The sequence below is a fragment of the Pinus tabuliformis genome, chromosome 6 (genome assembly GCF_031772625.1).
Source record: "Pinus tabuliformis cultivar Carrire ecotype Pingquan chromosome 6, CPIR1, whole genome shotgun sequence".
NCBI classification, from domain to species: domain Eukaryota; kingdom Viridiplantae; phylum Streptophyta; class Pinopsida; order Pinales; family Pinaceae; genus Pinus; species Pinus tabuliformis.
Genome location: NC_142292.1, coordinates 1548298884 through 1548324263, shown reverse-complemented (window position 1 = coordinate 1548324263; position 25380 = coordinate 1548298884). Strand labels below are relative to the sequence as shown.

The 25380-nt window shown below is 41.6% G+C and overlaps 1 long non-coding RNA gene across 1 annotated transcript; it reads left to right on the top strand.

The window, feature by feature from the left end:
• Positions 1-321: 321 nt before the first annotated feature.
• On the top strand, positions 322-1137 carry LOC149264635 (uncharacterized). The gene is made up of 3 exons (XR_016250140.1): positions 322-434; positions 539-615; positions 715-1137. It is a non-coding gene; the product is annotated as an uncharacterized LOC149264635 (long non-coding RNA).
• The last annotated feature ends 24243 nt before the right edge of the window (positions 1138-25380 follow it).

The following is a 25380-nucleotide window of genomic DNA, read 5'->3' as shown; positions in this document are numbered from 1 at the left end:
GTTATACATATATAACACCACGTATCTACTTAACCCTTATTGCATTGACCATCGATTAATTATGTGACATGACATATGTATGTTGATTGTTATATCCGTTTGAATGTCTGCTGCCAAATGGCAGAGTGAGTACGCCAGCTCACCAACCTCCGTAGCCATGTGGCCCTTCTTCACGTGCTGGCCATGTGATCTGAGAGAGTTGACTAGCTCCGGGGTTCACGCTCGGCCTCCCGCCTAAATCAACGATGGAGATTACTTACCTTAATCGGACGGTTCATCCTCACTTAGGGTTTGACCCTGCATATAAAAGTTTAGTTGGATTCGACTTTGGTTCATTTGCTCACTTCTCAGAACCGAGCTCCTTCGATGGTTCGATCTGCAAGTTCTCGGGCTCTTTGCACTCTTCTGGTTCATCGCTCCTCTGCCTCACTCAGGTTTGGCTGCGCTCCTCTACACCATTCTCACAGCTGGTTTATGATTCATTATTTCCCGTTTATGCTATATATACTCTAACCATTTCTCAGGGTTGGCTTGACAGTTTTCGAAGGGTTCTGATGCTGGCCATAGCTCGCTCGCACCAAATGCCGGAGGGTTTAGCTACTATGTCAGTTCCAGGTAAGTCGGTTTTCATTACGTTTTCTGTTAACTGTATTTGATTGCATTTGAGGGTTTGCTTTACAGCTGAGATGGCCTGTCCTTTACCTGTTGTCTCAGGTTAAATACCGGACCAAACCCTTATGCAATTTATGCTTGGCGGCCTTACTTTGGCGGCCTGTCCAGCTGCGCCTAGGTTATGGCCTCGGGGCCTTAGTTTCTATTTTCTATTGGACTTGGCTAAGGACTCTGCTTCTCTTAGCATTACCTGGTCTAGAAAAGTCCTCTGCTTTCGGCAGTTATGTAAAGTTTGCATTGTTATATAAATCACTGCAATATTTGTCTTGTTCGGACTGTTACTGTTTTGGCTCGGCCTGGATTTCTATATGGTCAATGGTTTACCATCTGCGTTCATAATGTTTTCTTTTCTCCCTTATCTGTATATGTAAGTGCCGTCACCGGTTAATGGACATTCATCCTTGGTTCTGGTTTATATATGCACAGTTAATATACCGGGTTTGCAGCTATTACTTCTGTTTTGTTTGGTAGCATACATAGATACCGCAATGGTTATGTACCAGGGTTACTCCGTTTACCTTTGTGATTTAATGCATTCTCCGTCGCTAATTCTAATTCTGTTAATATCTGAGAATATAACATTTCTATGCCAAAGAGTTTTTAAGTTCAAATTGATCTTCAGTATACTATGCTGCCGTTTTCTATTGTTCAATCGCATTACAGTTATGGCAATCTTTTACTTCAGGGTTTCAATGTTATGGAAACGATGAGTTTCTTCACCGAATGATTTCCACGACACAGCTCTCGTTCTTGTATAATATTGTGCAGCGACGAGGGTAGTCTTGCATTCGTCTCGTGAATGTATTGACTATCCTCTTGCGTACAGACTTGCCCACGTGCTGCCTACAGTTTTACGGCGGTCACTCGCCTGTATCAATACTTGTTATCTAATTCAGGTTTATTCTTATTTCGGTATGGTGTTTCATAGCTCGATTTGTAGCCTAAGGTAGATATCGTTTCCACCCCCTGAAGCTAGGGTTTGCTGTATATCATTATTCATGTAAAAAGAACACTTTGCTTTCCGTCACTGTTATCTGTTAATGTTTACTATACAGACGTTCTTGGAAAGATAGCGTAAGTTTAAAGTTGGTAATTCCATGTATTGTTTCATTTTCGCACAGCATTTGTAAGTCAGGATTTAAACATGCATCAACCCCTTTCTCATAATCTCGTCCTTCAGCATACTCTTATTTATTCTGTTGAGTGAATGCATACAGAATGAGTTTATATCTTCAGGTCGATATTTATATTGAATTCTTTATCAGTTTACAGAGTCAAACTATGGTTAAATAGCCAACTCGGCTTCTCTTATCTACTCAGGTCTTTATTCTGTAGCACTGAGTACTATCATGGGCTTGGTTATCTCAGCAATCAGTCTTTCTACTGTTACTAGGTACTGTAGCTTACTATCTTTAGGCAGTTCCTCGCTATTACTATCTATACACAGATTAACTGTGTAAGCTTGGTGAATGTATTCCACCCAGGTGACACTGTCACATTTCCCATCCCATCTCTTCTAGTAAACAGTAATCTTATTCTATTTATCCTACCACAACAACTTTTAAAAGAAAAGATACAACTGAGTACTTTCAATACCTGAGCTTTCCCTAACTAGTGTTAGAAGCGTACCTGGTATTCTGTCACTGAAGTTCTTACTTTCAGTAGTCACCTGTAGAGTTTTTGCTCTTAACCTCCCAACCTTGAGATCCACTGCACTGGATTCTCCCCCCGAGCCGTCTTGCAGGCCTGCAGCCCTCAACAAGACTTATGCACCACGGTGCTGGGTCATCTGATCACAACCAGACTTAACCCCCTTCTTTCACTCTGCAACTCTCTTTTTGGAATCTCTCCTCTGCCTGTTCCCAAACAGCCCAGAGGTTTTCCCTTCCAAACCCTCTTCAGGGTGAGAGGCAGTTGTCTTTCTTTTCAGTTCCATAACTGATTAATTTCTTTTAATAGAAAAGCCTCCTTTTGGAGGCTGCCAGCATTTCATTCAACACATGTGCAAAATAGTTCATTATATTTTCTTTTAACAAAATAATAATGTCTTTTAATAAACAAGTTGTCACCATAATGTTTTTACCACAGCAATTACCGGAAATTACAAGTTACCGAGGTTATTACATCTTCCCCCCCTGGGATTGGACATCGTCCCGATGTCCATTCTCATTAAATAAATTTGGGTAGGCTTTTCTGAAAAGTTCCTCGTCCTCCCACGTAGCCTCCTCAGGGCCATAATGCTGCCACAGCACCTTAATTTGGGTAATAGCCCGTTTCCGCAGCCGCACTTCTCTCCGGTCGAGAATGCTCTGTGGTTCGACTAGGACCCCGCCTTCCGGTTCGACCTGCAAACAACCAGCACTTAATCAATTCCCTATTAAGTATAGTTGTATAATCAAACCAATCGGATCAAATCTTACCCGTACATCTTGCCATTGAATAACATGTCTAGGATCATACACATATTTCTTTAGGACAGAAACATGAAACACATTGTGAATCTTAATGTGACTGGGTAAAGCAAGTTGGTAGGCCACCGGCCCCACTCTAGCTAGAATCTGAAACGGTCCAAAGTATCGGGGAGCCAGTTTGGCGCACCCGCTCCACTGCAGTGTGCTCCTTCTGGTTTGAATCCTTACAAACACATGGTCACCCACTTTGTATTCTGCAAATCTTCTTTTCCTGTCTGCGAAACTTTTCTGTCTGTCTTGTGCAGCCTTTAAATTTGCTCGCACTCTCTTCACCATATCTTCCATGTCTTTTAACATTTCCGGACCCAAACTCAGTTTATCCTCTAGCCCACTCCAACTTGAGGGTGTGCGGCACTTCCGCCCATACAAGACCTCAAAGGGACTTAACTGGGTGGAGGTATGATACCCATTATTATAGGCAAATTCAACCAGATGCAAATACTCCTCCCACTGACTAGGCTTGAGCATCACATTTGCCCTCAACATATCTTCCAATACCTGATTAACTCGCTCCGTTTGACCATCGGTTTGTGGGTGGTAAGCTGTACTAAAATTCAGCTGGGTGCCCAACTCGGCAAACAATGTTTTCCAAAAAGTGGAAGTGAACTTCACATCACGGTCCGATATGATTACCTTTGGCATTCCATGCAAGCGGAACACATTCTGCATAAAGAGATGCGCAATTTGTACCGCCTTGTAAGTAGACTGCACGGGTATAAAGTGTGCTGCTTTACTTAGTTTATCAACTACGACCATAATAGAATCATTACCCTTCTTTGTCCGTGGTAACCCGGTTATAAAATCCATGGAAATGGTTTCCCATTTCCATTCCGGAATAGGCAAAGGCTGTAACAGCCCCGCTGGGTGTTGATGTTCAGCCTTAATTTGCTGGCATTCCAAACACTTTGCCAAATATTCCACCACTTGCCTCTTCATCCCTGGCCAGTAATACTCTTTCTTGAGTGCCGTAACCATCTTTTGGTACCCTGGATGACCGGCATAATGGCTGATGTGGAATTCATCTAGAATCAGTTTCTTAAGGTCACCGGAGTCAGGTACATACATTTTCTTATTGAAATACAGCAATCCAGTATTATCCAATGTGTACCCTTGCTGTAACTTTCCATGATCAGATTGCTGTACCTGCTGTTTCAAATGCTGATATTCTGAGTCGTCGTTTGCTGCTGTTTTTATTTGTTCAACCAGCGAACTCCGCCACCGGCTGGCTGAAAGTTCACATAAGCAATGAACTTTTCGACTTAAGGCATCTGCCACCCGATTTTCTTTGCCCTTTAAATGCTTTATTTCAAAGTCAAACCCACTTAGAAAATCTGCCCAACGGCCTTGTCTCGCGTTCAAAGTGGGTTGACTGAAATAATGCGTCAAACTATGATGATCGGTTAACAGCAGAAATTTCTTTCCGAGAAGGTAATGTCGCCACATCTTAAGTGCATGAATTACAGCAGTTAATTCTAAATCGTAAGCAGAGTATCTCTGCTCATGTTCTTTTAATTTCCTTGATTCATATGCTATTACCTTTCCTTCCTGCATTAATACTCCTCCCACGCCCTCTTTGCTTGCATCGGTGCACACCACGTAATCCTTATTAGGATCCGCGATTCTCAAAATGGGTGCGGTGGTGAGTAGGTGTTTCAAGCGGTCAAAACTCTGCTGACACTCTGCTGTCCACTTGAATGCCCTTCCTTTCTTTTGCAATGAGGTAATAGGGTAGGCTATTCTTGAAAAGCCTTCCACAAATCTCCTGTAATAGCCAGCTAACCCCATGAAGGACCTGATGTCCGCAACATCCTTGGGTATAGGCCATTCCATAATAGATTTTATCTTCTCGGGGTCAACCGCAATTCCCTCATTTGTAATCACATGACCCAAATACTGAATTTCCTCTTTAAAGAAATCGCATTTGCTAAATTTAGCATATAGCTGATGCTCTCGAAGAGTTTGCAACACCAATCTAAGGTGCTCCTCATGTTCCTGCTGGGAACGAGAATATATCAATATGTCATCGATGAATATCAGTACAAACTTGTCCAAAAACTGGTGAAACACGCTATTCATCATGCACATAAAAGTAGCAGGTGCATTGGTTAAACCAAAAGGTAGCACTACAAATTCGTAGTGCCCATAGCGTGTTCGGAAAGCAGTTTTGGCAATGTCCTCATCCTTGATCCTGATCTGATGATAACCAGATCGCAGATCAATTTTGGAGAACACCTTTGCTCCTTTCACCTGATCAAAAAGTTCATCTATTCTGGGTAGAGGGTACTTGTTTTTGACCGTGAGCTTATTCAGCTGTCGGTAATCTATGCACATGCGAAGGGTCCCATCCTTCTTCTTCACGAACAATACTGGAGCTCCCCAGGGTGACACACTGGGTCGAATGTACTGTTTATCCAGCAGTTCCTGGAGCTGCATCTTCAATTCCGTTAACTCTGGTATGCTCATCCGGTATGGTGCCCTCGATACTGGGGCTGCCCCTGGTATTAACTCTATAGTGAAATCTATGTCTCTTCTTGGAGGCAGACCCGGTATCTCTTCAGGAAAGACATCTGTAAATTCCTGCACCACTGGTATGTCGTTTAATGCAGACATCTTATCTTTCTGATTCGCATAACCAACCTGTATGGCGTAAATCTGGCATTTCTTCCTTATACATTTGGCTAACTGAGTTGCAGTGATAGGCCGGATCTGAACAGGATGTTTAATTCCCTGTAATTCCTGCTGCTGTCCCAAATCATCTTTGTAGTATATGGCCTTGGTTTTGCAGTTCACCAATGACCAGTGTTTTTCCAGCCAATCCATGCCAATAAGAATGTCATAGGAGCCCAATGGAAGTACATTCAGGTCTGCTGTTACAGGCTGTCCAGCTATACTGAAAGAACAGTTATTAACTTTCGCTAGAACCCGCCTTTTGGCTCCCGTAGCTAACTGGACTAGCCATGGGTTTTTGAACTTTTCTGATGGTAACTTACAGTGTTCCACTACTTTTGGACTAACATAACTTAAAGTAGCTCCTGGATCAATAAGTACAGCTACAGCAAGGTTTGAAATCTTACCTTCGAACTCCACCATGGAAGGTTGATATTCTGCCTGTCGGTCCTCTAATGCTGCATTGATCCTTGGTACGCTGCGCGCCACATCCCCTACAGTTGAAGCTTCATGGACTTGAGATATTTGATCAGTTCTTTTACGCTGTGGACAGTTCCTAGCATAGTGCGGTCCTTCACATACCCAGCATTGAACTGGAGGTCTGGTTCCTTCAACCTCCGATTTAGCAGGGAGTTCACTAATCCTGCTCTCGTTTGGCTTAGGCCGGAAAGTACCCTTGTTTGTGCTTCTGTTAAACTGCCCTTTTCCAGCTCCTTTACCACCATTTCCGCGGCTGCCTTTGTTGTTTCCAGCATTTCTGCTACCTTTTCTTTCATTCCATTTCCTGCTTGGAATTTCTCCCTTTTGTTTGTTCTGCTGGTAGCAAATTCTAGCCTTCCGAATTGCCTCATCCATAGTTCGGGGGTTGTCAAACTCAATTCGTTCCCTTATATAAGCTGGTAAACTACTCACAAACCTCTGCACCTTGGCCTTCTCCTCTTTTATGTAGGGCACATAACGCAGTAGAGAAGTAAAACGATTTATGAATTCGTCCATGGATTGCTGTCCTAGTCGTAAATCGTGAAATTCTCGCGCCTTCTCATCATAAAAGCGCTCAGTTAAATACCTCTCCTTAAAATATTTCTGAAACTTTTCCCAGGTTATGCTTTGCTCACTTACTCCCTTCACAATTTTAATCTCTTCCCACCACAAGGTGGCTTTGCCCTGCAACTGGAAAATAGCCAACCGTGCCTTCAGATTTTGATCATATTCATACAGTTGAAAATATTTATTAATATTAATCAGCCAGGCTTCTGCTGCTTCCTCCTGCTCTCCATCGAAAAGTGGGGGTTTGATTTTTCGAAATTCTCCCTGTAATTCTGTTTTCTGTCTCTTGGAAGTCTGCTGCTCTTGCACATTGTCAGAATGGTCTTCTTGCTCTTCTGAAAGCTCAGGAGCATAATTCCGCTCCTCAGTGCCCCTTTGTTGTTCTGCACTAGGGCTGGGTAAGGGTGGATTTTGTTTATCTGACAGGCTTTTTAGTATTCTTTCTTGTTCCATGGTTAATCGTGCATTGTCCTCTCGCAAGCGTGCCATCTCACCCTTCAGTTCCTGAACTGTTTGTAGTATCGCCTGATTGGTACTGCGTGTCTCAGCACCAAGCTGAACCCACAGTCCTGCATTTTCTGGTGGGATGCCGCCAGCTCCCGGCATTTCCTCCATCTCACTATATAACTGTCAGCGGGTGAGTGTCTCGATATTCTCCTGGTTGTACACAAGAAAGATAATTAATTGCATTGTACTATATATATGTGTAAGATAATTTCTCTTTCTGTTTCCATTGCTGTTCCAGAGGCCACAGTTTTGGAACCTCTGCTCTGATACCACATTGTCACGATCTTTTTCTAAAATCCAAAGAATACAGTAAATAATTTTTTTATATATATATACCTTTACAGTTGGAACTCAATATCACCAACTTTTATCCAACGTTACTCACCTACTACCCTAAACACATATAGCCTAACACATAATGTGGCTGTCTTAAGATTTTAGATACTAGAACCTTTGGTTATACATATATAACACCACGTATCTACTTAACCCTTATTGCATTGACCATCGATTAATTATGTGACATGACATATGTATGTTGATTGTTATATCCGTTTGAATGTCTGCTGCCAAATGGCAGAGTGAGTACGCCAGCTCACCAACCTCCGTAGCCATGTGGCCCTTCTTCACGTGCTGGCCATGTGATCTGAGAGAGTTGACTAGCTCCGGGGTTCACGCTCGGCCTCCCGCCTAAATCAACGATGGAGATTACTTACCTTAATCAGACGGTTCATCCTCACTTAGGGTTTGACCCTGCATATAAAAGTTTAGTTGGATTCGACTTTGGTTCATTTGCTCACTTCTCAGAACCGAGCTCCTTCGATGGTTCGATCTGCAAGTTCTCGGGCTCTTTGCACTCTTCTGGTTCATCGCTCCTCTGCCTCACTCAGGTTTGGCTGCGCTCCTCTACACCATTCTCACAGCTGGTTTATGATTCATTATTTCCCGTTTATGCTATATATACTCTAACCATTTCTCAGGGTTGGCTTGACAGTTTTCGAAGGGTTTTGATGCTGGCCATAGCTCGCTCGCACCAAATGCCGGAGGGTTTAGCTACTATGTCAGTTCCAGGTAAGTCGGTTTTCATTACGTTTTCTGTTAACTGTATTTGATTGCATTTGAGGGTTTGCTTTACAGCTGAGATGGCCTGTCCTTTACCTGTTGTCTCAGGTTAAATACCGGACCAAACCCTTATGCAATTTATGCTTGGCGGCCTTACTTTGGCGGCCTGTCCAGCTGCGCCTAGGTTATGGCCTCGGGGCCTTAGTTTCTATTTTCTATTGGACTTGGCTAAGGACTTTGCTTCTCTTAGCATTACCTGGTCTAGAAAAGTCCTCTGCTTTCGGCAGTTATGTAAAGTTTGCATTGTTATATAAATCACTGCAATATTTGTCTTGTTCGGACTGTTACTGTTTTGGCTCGGCCTGGATTTCTATATGGTCAATGGTTTACCATCTGCGTTCATAATGTTTTCTTTTCTCCCTTATCTGTATATGTAAGTGCCGTCACCGGTTAATGGACATTCATCCTTGGTTCTGGTTTATATATGCACAGTTAATATACCGGGTTTGCAGCTATTACTTCTGTTTTGTTTGGTAGCATACATAGATACCGCAATGGTTATGTACCAGGGTTACTCCGTTTACCTTTGTGATTTAATGCATTCTCCGTCGCTAATTCTAATTCTGTTAATATCTGAGAATATAACATTTCTATGCCAAAGAGTTTTTAAGTTCAAATTGATCTTCAGTATACTATGCTGCCGTTTTCTATTGTTCAATCGCATTACAGTTATGGCAATCTTTTACTTCAGGGTTTCAATGTTATGGAAACGATGAGTTTCTTCACCGAATGATTTCCACGACACAGCTCTCGTTCTTGTATAATATTGTGCAGCGACGAGGGTAGTCTTGCATTCGTCTCGTGAATGTATTGACTATCCTCTTGCGTACAGACTTGCCCACGTGCTGCCTACAGTTTTACGGCGGTCACTCGCCTGTATCAATACTTGTTATCTAATTCAGGTTTATTCTTATTTCGGTATGGTGTTTCATAGCTCGATTTGTAGCCTAAGGTAGATATCGTTTCCACCCCCTGAAGCTAGGGTTTGCTGTATATCATTATTCATGTAAAAAGAACACTTTGCTTTCCGTCACTGTTATCTGTTAATGTTTACTATACAGACGTTCTTGGAAAGATAGCGTAAGTTTAAAGTTGGTAATTCCATGTATTGTTTCATTTTCGCACAGCATTTGTAAGTCGGGATTTAAACAAGCATCAACCCCTTTCTCATAATCTCGTCCTTCAGCATACTCTTATTTATTCTGTTGAGTGAATGCATACAGAATGAGTTTATATCTTCAGGTCGATATTTATATTGAATTCTTTATCAGTTTACAGAGTCAAACTATGGTTAAATAGCCAACTCGGCTTCTCTTATCTACTCAGGTCTTTATTCTGTAGCACTGAGTACTATCATGGGCTTGGTTATCTCAGCAATCAGTCTTTCTACTGTTACTAGGTACTGTAGCTTACTATCTTTAGGCAGTTCCTCGCTATTACTATCTATACACAGATTAACTGTGTAAGCTTGGTGAATGTATTCCACCCAGGTGACACTGTCACATTTCCCATCCCATCTCTTCTAGTAAACAGTAATCTTATTCTATTTATCCTACCACAACAACTTTTAAAAGAAAAGATACAACTGAGTACTTTCAATACCTGAGCTTTCCCTAACTAGTGTTAGAAGCGTACCTGGTATTCTGTCACTGAAGTTCTTACTTTCAGTAGTCACCTGTAGAGTTTTTGCTCTTAACCTCCCAACCTTGAGATCCACTGCACTGGATTCTCCCCCCGAGCCGTCTTGCAGGCCTGCAGCCCTCAACAAGACTTATGCACCACGGTGCTGGGTCATCTGATCACAACCAGACTTAACCCCCTTCTTTCACTCTGCAACTCTCTTTTTGGAATCTCTCCTCTGCCTGTTCCCAAACAGCCCAGAGGTTTTCCCTTCCAAACCCTCTTCAGGGTGAGAGGCAGTTGTCTTTCTTTTCAGTTCCATAACTGATTAATTTCTTTTAATAGAAAAGCCTCCTTTTGGAGGCTGCCAGCATTTCATTCAACACATGTGCAAAATAGTTCATTATATTTTCTTTTAACAAAATAATAATGTCTTTTAATAAACAAGTTGTCACCATAATGTTTTTACCACAGCAATTACCGGAAATTACAAGTTACCGAGGTTATTACACGTCTTATGATTTTATGTTTTTATGAATCAATGTCCTTGTACAAGATTTCAAATTCTTCAAAACAAAAACTCATTATGTTTATTAGTCTCCCTATCAATTTGATTTTTCATTTTTGAAGGGAACCTTAAACTTCAAAAACCAAATGAATACATACATGTTAATCTATAAACCCACAAAGAAGAAATTCATAAAAATAACTATATCAAGCCTATAAATATAAAATTTAATCTATAAACCCACGAAGATGAAATACATAAAAATGAACCATATCCAACCTATAAATATAAAATTTATGATAACTAGAATAAAATTAGTTGTATTGTGCCAAGCATGTAGTTATATTTAGCCACCCATAATCACCAACCCACAAATGAATATGTACATGTTAATCTATAAACCCACAAAGACTAAATACATAAAAATGAACCATATCCAACTTATAAATATAAAATTTATTTCTTTGTTTATGATAACTAGAGTAAAATATAAACAAAATACATAAATTGAACCATACCCAACCTATAAATATAACATTTACAATAACTAGTGTAAAATATAGTTATATCATGCATGCGAGGCATGTAGTTATGTAATTATATTTAACCACGCATAATCATCAACCCACAAATGAATATATACATGTTAATATATAAGCCCACAAAATACAAAATACATAAAAATGAACATATCCAACCTATAAATATAAAATTTATGATAACTAGAGTAAAATATAGTTATACCACCCATGTAGTTATATTTAGCCATGCATAATCATCAACCCACAAAGAGGAAATACATAAAAAATATCGATAGCAGATTGTAATTTTGAACTTCTAAATTTTGAAATGAAAATCTTATATTCCAATATCTAATGAAAGTTGCAAGTTCGAACAATATGGGATACAACTAGTTTTCTTGAAATTTTACATTTCTTTAGTCATTATCACACACTAATTTCATTTCCACCTTTCCACCACAACTAGTGAGAGCTGCCCATGGTATAGCATCTTCTTCATCACCTAATCATGGTAGCTAGCCATGGAATGTGAAAGATGTTACAACCAATTATGTTTTAATGGATAAATCTTGTTATAAATGTGAAAATTTGATATTGGGAGTGCTTCCATGTCTTCTTCATCACCCAATCACCTAATCATGGTAGGTAGCCATGGACGATGAAAGCTATTACAATCAATTATTTTTGAATGGAGGACTCTTGTTATACATTTGACCTTGAATAGCTAGATTCTTCATATGTTTAGTCTATGTGATGTCCTAGTAAAATGCCCCCTATATATTAAAAAATGACTACTGTCTTATCACTAATATGCATAGTGAACCAATTTAGATCTTAAAATCCTTAAACTTGAGAAAAAATAACTATTTGAAACCATATAGATTTGCAAGAATTACTAATTTTTTTCAAGAATTACTTCAAAAATTCATCCTTAGGTAGGTAAAACATGCAACTAAAATGTGAATATTCTAAATCAATGGCTTTCTTTTAATTAAGACAATGAGACCCTAATCTGGGCATTTTCCTAAAGAGTTAGTGTAACAAACTTATTTAGGTAACATACAATATAATTTTCTTTTATCTAGAATTTCTACTCTAACTTGGATCCTCTGAGCATACTCTAAAACCTCCCCATAAATGTCCTATTCATGTGTTATAAGGGGCATATAGAGTTGTTTTATGCTTTTATGTATCATTGTCCTTATACAACATTTTAGAATCTAGAAAAACAAAAACTCGTTATGTTTATTAGTCTTCAACACCTTGATCTTCCTATCAATTTGATTTTTGAAGAGAACCTTAAACTTCATAAACCAAATGAATATCCTTCCTTTATTTATGATAGAATATATACATGTTAATCTATAATAATAATCAATCCACAATACATAGTATAAATATTAAATTAATGAACATTAACAAGATGTAATTCATAAAAATGAACCATATCTAACCTAACCATGTCCCAAATGTAGTGGTGCATGATCTCAATATGCTTGTACTTATCATGAAACACAAGTTTATCTATAAATCGAACCCCACTCTTGTTATCACAATATATAACTATAGTATTGAGGATGTGCTCAAATAGCTCTTTAAAGAGCTTTCTCAACAAAACTTCCTCACATCTAGCCATGCTAGCAACATTGTACTCTACCTCAGTCATGCTTAAAGCTACATAATTATTTTTTCTACTCATTAAAGATATCATAGCAAACCCCAAGTTAAAATAGTGCCCTCATGTGCTCTTCCTATTAATAATGTTTCCATCCAAGTCAACATTGGTGTATCCATGTAGTCTCACATCTCCAGAAGTGTATCTGAGACCAAGGTTAATCATCCCATGCAAATATCTCAATATGTGTTTAGGAGCGACCCAATGTGCATGAAGGGGATGAGTCATGAATTGAATCAAAGTTTTTACTGCAAATCATATGACTGGACTAGTGTTCACAAGGAAAATAATGCCCTAATGAACTATTGATACTCAGAAGGATTCACAAAATTAGGTTCAACAACATCTCTACATAAAATTCTTGAATTTTATCTCCATCAGGGTGGCCAAGGATTTCCATTCTGTCATTCCAAATATTTCCAATAACTTCTGGGCTTTCTTCAAGCCATATAATTCTTTATTCAACATGCAAACATGAGTCTTTGTATCCTTCACTTCAAATCCCTACGGTTGCTCAACATATACTTCTTCTTGTAGTATGCTATAAAGAAATGTCATCTTGACATTCATCTAGTGAAATTTCCAACCTTGACTAGCAGCAAGGGCAACAATTGATCTAATGGTAGTGTAGTGGTCAATGGAAGCAAATATTTCATCATAGTCTTCTCCCTCTTTTTGGGATAAACCTATAGCCATGAACCTCACTTTATACTTCTCAATGCTTCCATTAGTTGCATGCTTGATTTTGTATAGGCATTTTTAAGTCACAACATATTTTCCTTTAAGCCTTGAAACAACATCCCATACATCATTTTTCATAATCAATTCATACTCTCTAGCCATGGAATTCTTCCAAACTTGTTCTTTCACAACTTCTTCAAAAGTGGTCGATTCAACTTGAATGATAGTGCTCATGGCTACAATATATCTGTGATATCAACATGGTGTATTTATTTCTCTAAAGGTCACTTTGGCATGAACATGTCTCTCAACATCGTGTAAAGTATCACAAAGCCACAATGGTATTTTCATAGCAGGTGGATCACTTGGAGGGGAGTCTAAGGGGTCCATAGGCTCCATGGGATTATGAACAATTTCCTTCTAATATTCTGGCACAAAAGAACCTTCTAGTAGGTCCATATCATCATATTTCTTCTCGACAAGCGAAGGTAGAGGAAGGTCCCTTTCTTTTACAAGGGTAGCATCTTCATCAAATGTTACACCCCAACTAGAATCAATATTTCTTTGTTAGTATCCAACAAATGCACCATTCGTTTTGGTGGTTTCCAATTTGTTCCTCTTGTCCTTTAGCATATGGAAATATATAAAGGAGCCAAATATCCCGAGGTGTCCATTGTCAGGCTTCACATTTGTGAATTCTTCTTTGGGAATTTTGTTATCCAAGGATTGATGAGGAGCACTCTTTTGAACATATATTGTTGTATTTGTTGCTTCTCCCCAAAGGAACTTCAACAAGTTTTTATTATGTAGCATAACTTGGGAAGCTTCCACAATGGAACTATCTTTTCTTTTAGCCACACCTTCCCTATTCGCACCCCTTTCTCTCCCTCCATCCCTCGCTCACTCTCCCCCACTCTCTCTCCCTCTCTCTCCCTCCCCACTCTACCTTTCCACCCATTTCGCCTCTCTCTCTCTTCCTTCCAAACCCTTTTTCTCTCTCTTCTCTCCCTCCCTTTCCCCTCCTCCCTCTCTATCCCCCTCTCCCTCCCTCCCTCTCTCTCTATACCTCTTCCTCCCAAATCTCTCTCACTCTCCCAATTTCCATCTATCAATCTCTCTCTCTACCCCACATTATCTTTATCTTCCCCTCTATCCTTATTTCGCTACATGATCTTTCCCATCCTCCATTTCTCTCTGTCCCCCTTTATCCAACCCCTCCCTCTGTCTCCCTTTGACCCCACCTCTTTTTGTATCTCTCTCTCTCCCTCCCTACATTCACATCTCTCCCTCATCCCCCCCTTCTCTGATTGACCTTCCTACCTTGTCCCTCTATCCCCCACCTCTCTTTATATCCCTCCCCTTTCCCCCTTCCTCTCTCATCCCCACATCCCTCCTAGTCTCTCTCTCTACATTTTCTTCCTCTCTCTCTCTCTCTCTCCCCTCTTTACTCCCTCTCACATTCTCTCCCTCCCTCCATCTATCTGTCACCCTCCCTGTTATAGACATTTTTGTGCCTAACAACATGAAGCATGAAATGTCGATAATCTGAGGGATCCAAAGTCCCTAAACATGTTGTTCCTACCCCTAGAGGAACAAGGTCAGCAAACCACTGCACTAAAAATCAGTTCTCCACCTAAAAACACTAAAAATCAAGCTATTTCTGGATCATGTCAGCTGCTCCACTGAGCATCTGCGCTGAATGTCAACTGCTCCACTCTGTACCTGCGCTGAATGTCAAATCTAATGAAGGCTACCTGCGCTGGGCGAGATTGGCCAAGTGGCACAGTCATTCTGCAAGGTGTCAATTGCCCAGGAAGCTTCCAAACTGACACTTGGGTCAAGGAATTCGCCTTGTGATGAGTAAGATGGTCTTGATCTCCAAGTGGAAGCAAGAATCTCCAAGTTGACTCAAGAACTGAAGTTTAACTGAAGTGGGAGAGGACACTAGTCAGCTTCATGTCAGTCTCAATCTGACTCATCCTTTCTCCAAATCTCCTATATATAGAGCTCTCTCATGAGGTCTCAGGAGGCTGGAATTTTGTGCAAGTAAGGAAGTGCTGTTGGTTTGAGTATAGAACTATTGGGTGATTGCTTTGAAGGAGGTGAAGAGGAGATTTATTTTTGCTGGGAGGTGTTGCTGGATTGGACCTCTCATGGTTGTAACACTCTCAGAACTTTACTTCTTCCATTAATAAAGCATTTTAGGTTCTTCTATATGCATGTGTCTCTATGGCGAATTGATGCTTGTATATTTGATTTATGCTAATCCTTGAATCAGTTATGGATGTATGCTTCTTGTAGTTTCCTTTCTTTGTGCTTTTACAGGATCTTTGTGTAGCTGGGCCGGTGAAAGAGCAAGGAGCTAGGAGCAAGCAGCAAGGAGCGAAGATTGGATCAACCATTAGCGCAAGATAACGGTTAGTGGATCATCCTTCTCTTCTCTCTCTCATCTCATAAAGAAGTAATCTTGAATAGCTTTGCATTCAGTTGTTGCTGAGGTACTATCACCCTTAGAGTGGGATAGGGTCATTCCGTATTGGATACTTTTCCCAACAACAAATTGGCGACTCCACTGGGGATCGTATCTTGTTGGTTGTTTGTGTTTTTGCTATTCATTTCATAAACAAAGGGAGTACCGAATCGAACTGTGTTTGAATCCTTCAAATGCAAAGTAGACGGCAGCTACTCTAGCTCAGTTTCTGGGCAAGTTTATGATTTGAAGAGCTGATCCACAAGGACTCTAATAAGCTCTTAGTGATAGCTTTTCATCCTCCTTGTCATCCCTTAGTGTGTCCTTGACTGATAACTTCTGATTTGAGCAAAAACTGTGAATTTTTGAGCAATCTGTGACCCGGAAACCACCAGAAACGAAAGTTTCATTCTTAAGTGCAGGCTGTACAAAGGCTGTCTGCATTTCAGCGCAGTTCCCGAAGGGGCTACCTGCGCTGAAGGTCAAACAAACAGTGTTTCACCTGCGCTGGACCAGTGTTGCCTTGTGCTGCTGGGGTTTCCTGCTGTTTCTTGCCCTGTTTTCACTCTTGTTTTTGCTGTTTGTTACCAGTCAGTAGGCCTATCTGAAACCAACTTTCCTTGTCACTATTCCGCCTCGGTTGTATAAAGAAACTGTGTTTGTTCTTTGTGTATTTCTTGTACATTTACAGTTTCCCATAACGAAAGTGAACTAGTCTTGCTGTGGCCTCTTAGATCTAGACCTGTGATAAAGTGTCGTTTTGATCTTAAGAGTTAGTTTGTTTGTTGTTCATAGCTGATTGAGCTTTTACTTCCGTCATATGGTTTGAATTTATATATTTCTAGTGTCGAAACAAGTAAATCTTAAGGTGTCTTTTGATTTTGGACAAGCTTGTTTGCTTTCACTTGAAATAGAATTCAAAATTATACAACAGCTTTCTTTTTGCATTTCACCAACATTAAGAAAGAGAAAAGAAATACTTTCATTGTGCATGTGCATTATGACAGCTTGCATGTTGATTTAGGAAAAAGTGCATTAGTGTGTGCTCTATGATCTGTGTGAAAAGGTGTTATCTTTCTTTTCCCTCAGTAGTTAAGGTTTTCAAAGTTGAAAGATTGAAAAGCTTGCTTATCATCTTAGACTGCATTTAGGAGTGTTACTATACATCTCGTGGTGATCCATAAAGGCAAACTGCTAAACAAGATCAACCTTAAAATAAATTGAATTTACATAACAACGCATTGAAACATAACGCAAACATCTAGAGGTCTAAGCTAGAGACGTGTTCCGGCGTCGTTAAACGTGATATCTTAGCATTGAGTGGTTGGGTGATTCCTCCACGGTGAAGCGATAAGTATCAATACGGACTTGTGCTCCCACGTACCGTCGCGTATATATTGGGAGACCCCTATAGGAACAAAGCCTTTATCCAATAGGAAACCGTGTCGGCCGCCCTACTGATCGCAATGCAGTGAACACAGCATTCACGAAGATCGACCACTCGTACCGTAAAACGTATTCTGTGGTTTTGCGAAAAGTTTGGCACACCCTCTGCCTAGAACTCCAGAGCAGTTTCTTTTGGCCTTTTTCAAACTCTATAACTGAAAAAGTCCATCCGAGCATTTGTCACTTCGGGCTCGTTAAAACATCGAAGGAGACTAGAGTCATCTTTAGCTTTTTCTCGACTCTTAAAAAGTGAAAAAGCAAGTTGTGTCTAAGCATCGTTATAAAATTTATTTTAAACGGAACATAATCACCTCCTATTCCCGCGTTGATCTTAAGTTGAGAACATGGAACGCCCCAACCAAGGAACTCCACATGATGGAAATCCTAGTCCATTCTCCTCTTGGGGAGAAGTCGGTGCGCCCCACATGGCCACATTGTCGCTTCCAGGACTGACAATTGGCCTGCCTATTTGGCTATTCTCAACTAATGTAGTTCAGACCACCATGGTTCCTGAACAGTCGAGTCAACAGTTAGATCAGTCTAGAGCTGCCCACCAGCCTTCTACTTCTTATAACTCTTCCTCTAATCCTTCATCTTCACAAGGTGGGGCTGGCAAAAGCCAAGCTCCCATGGAGAAGAAGGAGAAGAAGAAGAGGGAAAGGAAGAAGAAGGAGCCTAAGGCGACTGGGGGCAAGCAAAAGACATCTGACAAAAACCCACACACAGCACAGACCGGGCCTAAATCGCCATGTGTCATATGTAGAGGAGACCACTTCCATAGAGATTGTCCCTGTATTCCCCGGATACTAAGGGACTGGTCACCTCGTTTGCACAATTCGGGAGCATCAACCTCTGATAGCCATGTTGATTGCTTACCGTCAACCAGCGAAAGTGAAGGTTCAAGACAAAGAGGGGGAGCAAGATCCCCCTGCAGACTGTGTGAAGGCGATCACGCCATCCACCGTTGTCCCTTCTTAGACGAAGCGAAGAGAGTTTTGGAAGATCGTCTGGTTTCACTGGTAATACTTCCTCCTGGATACAAAAAACTCGTGCCAAGTCCTTCGTTGGTTGAAAATACAGCTGGCCTGCTCAAATGGTCAGCTGAAGCGTCGGTCATTGAAAATGAACCTACTGAATCCAGACCAGACGAAAGTCTAAAGGTCGATACGGCAGTTGACCCGGTTCTTCCTTCAGAGGTTTCATCCTCAAATGACACCGTCACTGAAGATTCATCTTCAAATGACACCCTCACTGAAGAGAATAAGGATGACACCATCCAGATTCTTTTCATCAACACAGATTCTGATGAGCATCAGGGCAATGCGCCCATTCCTTTATCGCAGGAAGGAACATCGTCAGGATCGTATCCGGCCGTGTATTCGGTCCCACCACCAAGAAACCTGGTTGTGTCCTTTGATTGGAACCAACTAGGCAGACCCCGGTTACCAGCCAGTATACCATTCAGAATCATAGTCCAAATCTACAGAATGGTAATGGCTGGAACTATCATTGATGAAGGGGCATCTGTGAGTATCCTTTCCTCTATTGCTTGGAAAGCACTGGGTTCCCCAGAGCTTTTGCCTGAGATAAGAAATCTCTCGGGTTTTGATAAAGGAACTAGTCGACCATTAGGGATCCTCCCCAATGTACCTGTTACATTGAAAGGGAAGACCGTTCAAATGAACGTGATGGTCGTTCAAGGACCCTTGGATTATAACCTACTCCTTGGACGAGACTATATATATTGCATGGGAGCTATAGTCTCCTCACTCTTTAGAGTAATGTGTTTTCCACACGAAGGAAGAATGGTCAAGCTCGTAGACCAACTTTCATTTCCGGGATCACGCATCGCAAATAGTCAAATACCAACCCTCAATGGTCTATTCACCCAAGAAATGTCTCCACCCCCAGTCCTCCTTCCCGATGAATGCGAGTGATTCGGAAAGATGGGACTGGAACCCAGGGGGCATGCATCCTGGTCTGCTTCGGGCAGGGGAAACCTTGGGTATAAAGTAAAATTTCCGCGAAGGAATATGACTAGTCCGTACCCCGTCCGTGGAAGGAAGAGGGGTTGTTCTAGAACAGGATTCTTTTGTCAAAGTTATGTGTTTGATGATTTCTAGTCATTCACCTTTGTCTAAATAGGTAGGCAATGCCAAAGAAAGAGATTCCTTTGCGGCAGCAAATTGTAACCATCTTTGGGTAAAAAGGCAAGCCTCACCCATTAAAACAAATGTTTTGAAGGATAAGTAGGGGCAGCCTCCAAAGAAAGAGATTCCTTTGCTGCAACAAATTGTAACCATCTTTGAGTAACCTAATGATAGACATCGCCGAAGAAAGAGTTTCATTTGCGGCAGCAAATAAAACCATTTTTTGGATAACCTGAAAGAGGCAAGCCTCACCCTTTAAAACAAATGTTTTATCGGATAAGTAGGGGCAGCCTTGAAATTGTATTTTATACCTGGGGGCATGCAAACCTTTTGGAGTGCAAGCAAAGAGCGGTTATTTATCTGTTTTTTGGATTAGTCGTTTCCCAACTTGCATAAAGAAAGGATGTGGGGCAAAGGTCAAAATTTGCCAAATTAGGAGCATAGCTTCGTGAGATAAAGCTCCATAAAAAATAGCTATCTCACAGGAGACATTTCTTATCTTATGACTGGTATATTCGAGCAGTTTTACCGCGAAATTTATGCTCGTTAAAAAATAGAAAAGCGAGATCCGAGCAGTTTTAGCGTCATAGTTCATGCTCGTTAAAAAATAAACATAAGCTTTTGAGCAGTGTTTTGGCGCCTTCAAGCTCTTTAAAAAATGAACCCAGTACCGGTAAATAACCATTGTGATCGTAAATTTATTAGCCATAAAAGCCTTGGTCGTGTTTGCACCTGCCACCTCCATTTCATTTGGCCAATCGTTCACCTCCATATGATTGTTTACCCATTTTGAGGAACAGCTGCGAAGAGTGATTTCACTTAGCCATCCTTGTGACACTGCCGTGATTGGAAAATTCCAACCTGTACCTGGAATTTGCTGCTATCCCTGTTTATCACTCGTTCCTCAAAAGACGAGTCTTCTTTGAGCTCTTTTCTCCTGACTCGTAAAATATGAAAAGTTTGCCGAGTTTTGGCCTTCCAGCTCGTTAAAGTGACCGGAAGAGCTATCCCTCCTCTAGATTTTAATCTTTTTGGACCTGAGGGATTATTGCACAAAAAGGTCGAGCGCTTGTTTTATTCGGCTCGTTAAAGTTATCGAAAACTCATCCCTTCTGTATTGTTTTATACCTTTTCGGACTTAAGGGATTAGATGACGAAAAAGGAATTTTGGAGTTAACTTTCTGTACCTTTTCAGACTCTCTAAAAATGAAAAGGACCGAGTTTTCCTTGTCGTTAGACTCGTTAAAATGATTAAATAGCGACAAACTTGTCTTTAGACGAGAACGAGTTTCCCTATCGCTAAGCTCGTTAAAACATAGCGATGGGCTTGCCCGAAGGGCAGGTTATAGAACAAGCATATGTTATCCTCCTCAAGCTTGACAAAAATAAAGAGGTACTGGTCAGAAATGACTGGGGAAAAATTGGGAGAACCTCAAAGCTTTAATGGTAGCAAGTCGCTCTTGAACATGACACTTTGTCCTCCGTATCATATCGGGTTGGGTTGTTTCATTCACCGGTCTCATCACCATGGTCCTCGCCAAACCATCCACATTTGGGTTAATGCTACCGATCCATCACATTAGTGTCGTTATATGTTCAAGAGATGTTGTTCAGAAAGCGTCAACCGTGTCCCATCCACTGCCATACATTATCCTTCATCCACCCATGATCGCCACCCTAAATCATATTTCACAGATTGTTTTCACCTCCACTAAAATCATTAGCTCCGTTCCGTGTCACTGATGTGGGATTCATTAAGGCCCTCCTTTGGCGGATCGCTTCTTGTCGACTTCAGCTCATTATCCAAGAAGTTGATCTAGGAACAAACCCCCCAGTACTTTGAAGCTTGCATGCCTCAATGGCAAGTTTCTCACTTCCGGCGACAGGTATACATCAATGACCTTCGACCAGAAGATTTTGCGTGGTGTTCGACGCGAAGTCCTTTATTCACACCATGTGAATTGTACTGCAGTACCTTGAGGGTCATTGTCATTATTGGTGATTCCTCTCGCGCTTGTTAACGGTTTACATTATCGACCGGTAATCAAGCGATGTCTTTCCATGTTCGACTTCAGCGCAATTCTCACATGGATCGACTTGTACTTAGAGTGAAGATCGAACGAGTTTGAAGACCCCGGATCTAGTTTCATCCATCCGGGCTGCGATATATATTCAGGAAATATAAAGACATTTGTTATGTACATCATTGCAGCAGATGATCATCCTACTCAAAGGATGATAATTTCAGCAGAGAATTATCAGTCTACCATCAGACGATCGTCTGTTCTATGTACCAAAATGAATTTATAAAGCTGAGCATGGGAATGCCCGCCTCAACTAGATCATGAAAGCAGAATGAAAAATAATGTATTGTATTGTATTTTATTACAGGGCACCTCTCAGCGATTGAATGAACTTCGGATCCTCCTGATAAAGCATTTCACCCGATAAACGACCTCATACTTTAGGGGGCAACTGTTATAGACATTTTTGTGCCTAATAGCATGAAGCATGAAATGTCGATAATCTGAGGGATCCAAAGTCCCTAAACATGTTGTTCCTACCCCTAGAGGAACAAGGTCAGCAAACCACTGCACTAAAAATCAGTTCTCCACCTGAAAACACTCAAAAACAAGCTATTTCTGGATCATGTTAGCTGCTCCACTGAGCATCTGCGCTGAATGTCAACTGCTCCACTCTGTACCTGCGCTGAATGTCAAATCTAATGAAGGCTACCTGCGCTGGGCGAGATTGGCCAAGTGGCACAGTCATTCTGCAAGGTGTCAATTGCCCAGGAAGCTTCCAAACTGACACTTGGGTCAAGGAATTCGCCTTGTGATGAGTAAGAGGGTCTTGATCTCCAAGTGGAAGCAAGAATCTCCAAGTTGACTCAAGAACTGAAGTTTAACTGAAGTGGGAGAGGACACTAGTCAGCTTCATGTCAGTCTCAAGCTGACTCATCCTTTCTCCAAATCTCCTATATATAGAGCTCTCTCATGAGGTCTCAGGAGGCTGGAATTTTGTGCAAGTAAGGAAGTGCTGTTGGTTTGAGTATAGAACTATTGGGTGATTGCTTTGAAGGAGGTGAAGAGGAGATTTCTTTCTCCTGGGAGGTGTTGCTGGATTGGACCTCTCATGGTTGTAACACTCTCAGAACTTTACTTCTTCCATTAATAAAGCATTTGAGGTTCTTCTATATGCATGTGTCTCTATGGCGAATTGATGCTTGTATATTTGATTTATGCTAATCCTTGAATCAGTTATGGATGTATGCTTCTTGTAGTTTCCTTTCTTTGTGCTTTTATAGGATCTTTGTGTAGCTGGGCCGGTGAAAGAGCAAGGAGCTAGGAGCAAGCAGCAAGGAGCAAAGATTGGATCAACCATTAGTGCAAGATAACGGTTAGTGGATCATCCTTCTCTTCTCTCTCTCATCTCATAAAGAAGTAATCTTGAATAGCTTTGCATTCAGTTGTTGCTGAGGTACTATCACCCTTAGAGTGGGATAGGGTCATTCCATATTGGATACTTTTCCCAACAACACTCCCTCTCTTTGTCTCTCCACCCCCCATCTGTACTTGTCTCTATCTCTTCGTCTCTCTCTCTCTCTCTCTCTCTCTCTCTCTCTCTCCCTCCCTCCCTCCTCTTGGAAATATACCCACTTCCACTCTCTCTTTGTACCTCTCTTTGAAATCTATCAAAAATGGCGATGAAGGATAGTATTGGATAGCCTCTCAAGCAATTGAACAGCTCTTGTATTTCACCAAAACGAAACATTGTCTCCTAATGTTGGGCTTGAGTTTTGGATCTATCTCCGTCATTACTCCCTCTCACATTCTCTCTCTCCCTCCATATATCTCTCACCCTCCCTCTCTTTTTCTCTCCACCCGCATCTCTACTTCTCCCTCTCTCTCTTCATCTCTCTCTCTCTCTATCTCTCTCTCCATCCTCTTACCAATCTACCCACTTCCACTCTCTCTTTCTACCTCTCTATCTCTCTCTCTCTCTCACACACACATGCACACATAGTCTCTCCCCTCCTCTCCCTTTCCTCGTCGTCCTCTCTCTCTCTCTCTTTATCTGACTCTCTCTCTCTCTCCACCTCAACCCCTACCAATCTCTCTCTCCCTCTGCCTCACTACCCCTTCCCCTAGTTGCCTCCCCCTTCCTCTATCTATCTTCCACTTTCCATCCCTTTCCTTTCTTCTCCCTTCCCTCTTTCCCTCTCTCTCTTTATCCCTCACTCATATGTCACACATTCTCTCTCCCTTGCTCTCTCACTCCTATCTCCTTCTCTAACTCTAACTCCATGTCTTTCTTTCTCTAACTCCCCTTGTCCACAAACTCTCTATCTCTTAAATCTTACTCTGTCACTAACTCTATATCTCTCTACTCTATCTATCACCTCTGTCCCTTGCATTTACCCCTCTCCTACCACTCCCTACCCCTAGATATCATTCTTACTCTCTACTCTATTTCCAACCATTATATGTCTACCACAACTTTCACCCTTTCTCTCCTCCTCGCTCACATTTTCTTTTTTTATTTTGCAATTGAATTTCTGAACATATTTATTGTAAAATATTTTTTTATTATCATATATTATTAGTTGAAATAAGTGTAATTATAATTTATTTATTTATTTATTTTTTAGTTTATTCTTTGTCTCTCCGCGCCCCATATCTACTTGTCTCTATTTGTTAATCCATCTCTCTCTCTTTCTCTCTCTCCCTCCTCTTGGCAATCTACCCACTTCCACTCTCTCTTTATACCTCTCTCTCTCTCTCTCTCTCTCTCTCTCTCTCTCTCTCTCTCTCTCTCCCCTCATCCTTTCCTCTATCTTTCTCTCTCTCTCTCTCTCCCCCTCACTCTCCATCCCTCCCTTTCTCCCTCCTCCTCTCTCTCTCCTCTCTCTCTCTCCCTCTTTCTCTATTCCTCCTCCTTCCATCTCTCGCTACCCCTCTCCCTCTCTTCCCTATCTACCTCACCCTCTATCTCCCTCTATCCCTCCTTCTCTCCCTCTCTCCATTTCTCTCTCTGCCTCCCTCTATCTCTTCCCATCCCTCCCCTCACCCTCCTCTCTCTCTCCCTCCCTCCTCTCCCTCACTTCCTCTATCTCTCCCTCTCTCCCTCCCTCTCTCCTCCTCTCTCTCTCTCTCTCTCTCTCTCTCTCTCTCTCTCACTCCCTCTATTCATCCCTCTATCCCTCCCTCACTATCTCTCTCCCTCTCTCTCTCCGTCCCTCTCTCTCTATCTCTCCCTCTCTCTATCTATATTCCTTTGTATCTCTCTCTTCCCCTCACCCTATTCCCTCTCTCTCTTCTCTCTCACTCCCTCTGTCTCTCTCTCTCTCTCTCTCTCTCTCTCTCTCTCTCTCTCCCTTCGCCTACTCCTTTCATCTCTCCCTCTCTCACCATCCCTTTGCATCCTCCTTTCCTCTCTCTCTCTCTCTCTCTCTCCCTACCTTCACCTCCTCCTTTCCTCTCTCTCTCTCTCCCACTCACCCTCTTCCCTCTCTCTCCTCTCTCTTTATCTCACACCCTCCCACTTTCTCTCTCGCTCCCCTACCCCCTCCCTCCCTCTCTCTCTCTCTCTCCATCTCTCTACCCTTCCTCTATCTCTTCCGCCCTCCCTCCCTCCCCCCCTCCCCCTTTCCTCTCTCTCTCTTTCTCACTCCCTCTATCCATCCCTCTGTCCCTCCTTCACTGTTTCTCTCCCTCTCTCTCTCCGTCCCTCTCTCTCTATCTCTCTCTCCCTCCCTCTGTTCTTCTCTCTCCCTCTCTCTCTTTGTCCCTCTTTCTCCGCCTCCCTCTCTCTCTCTCTCTC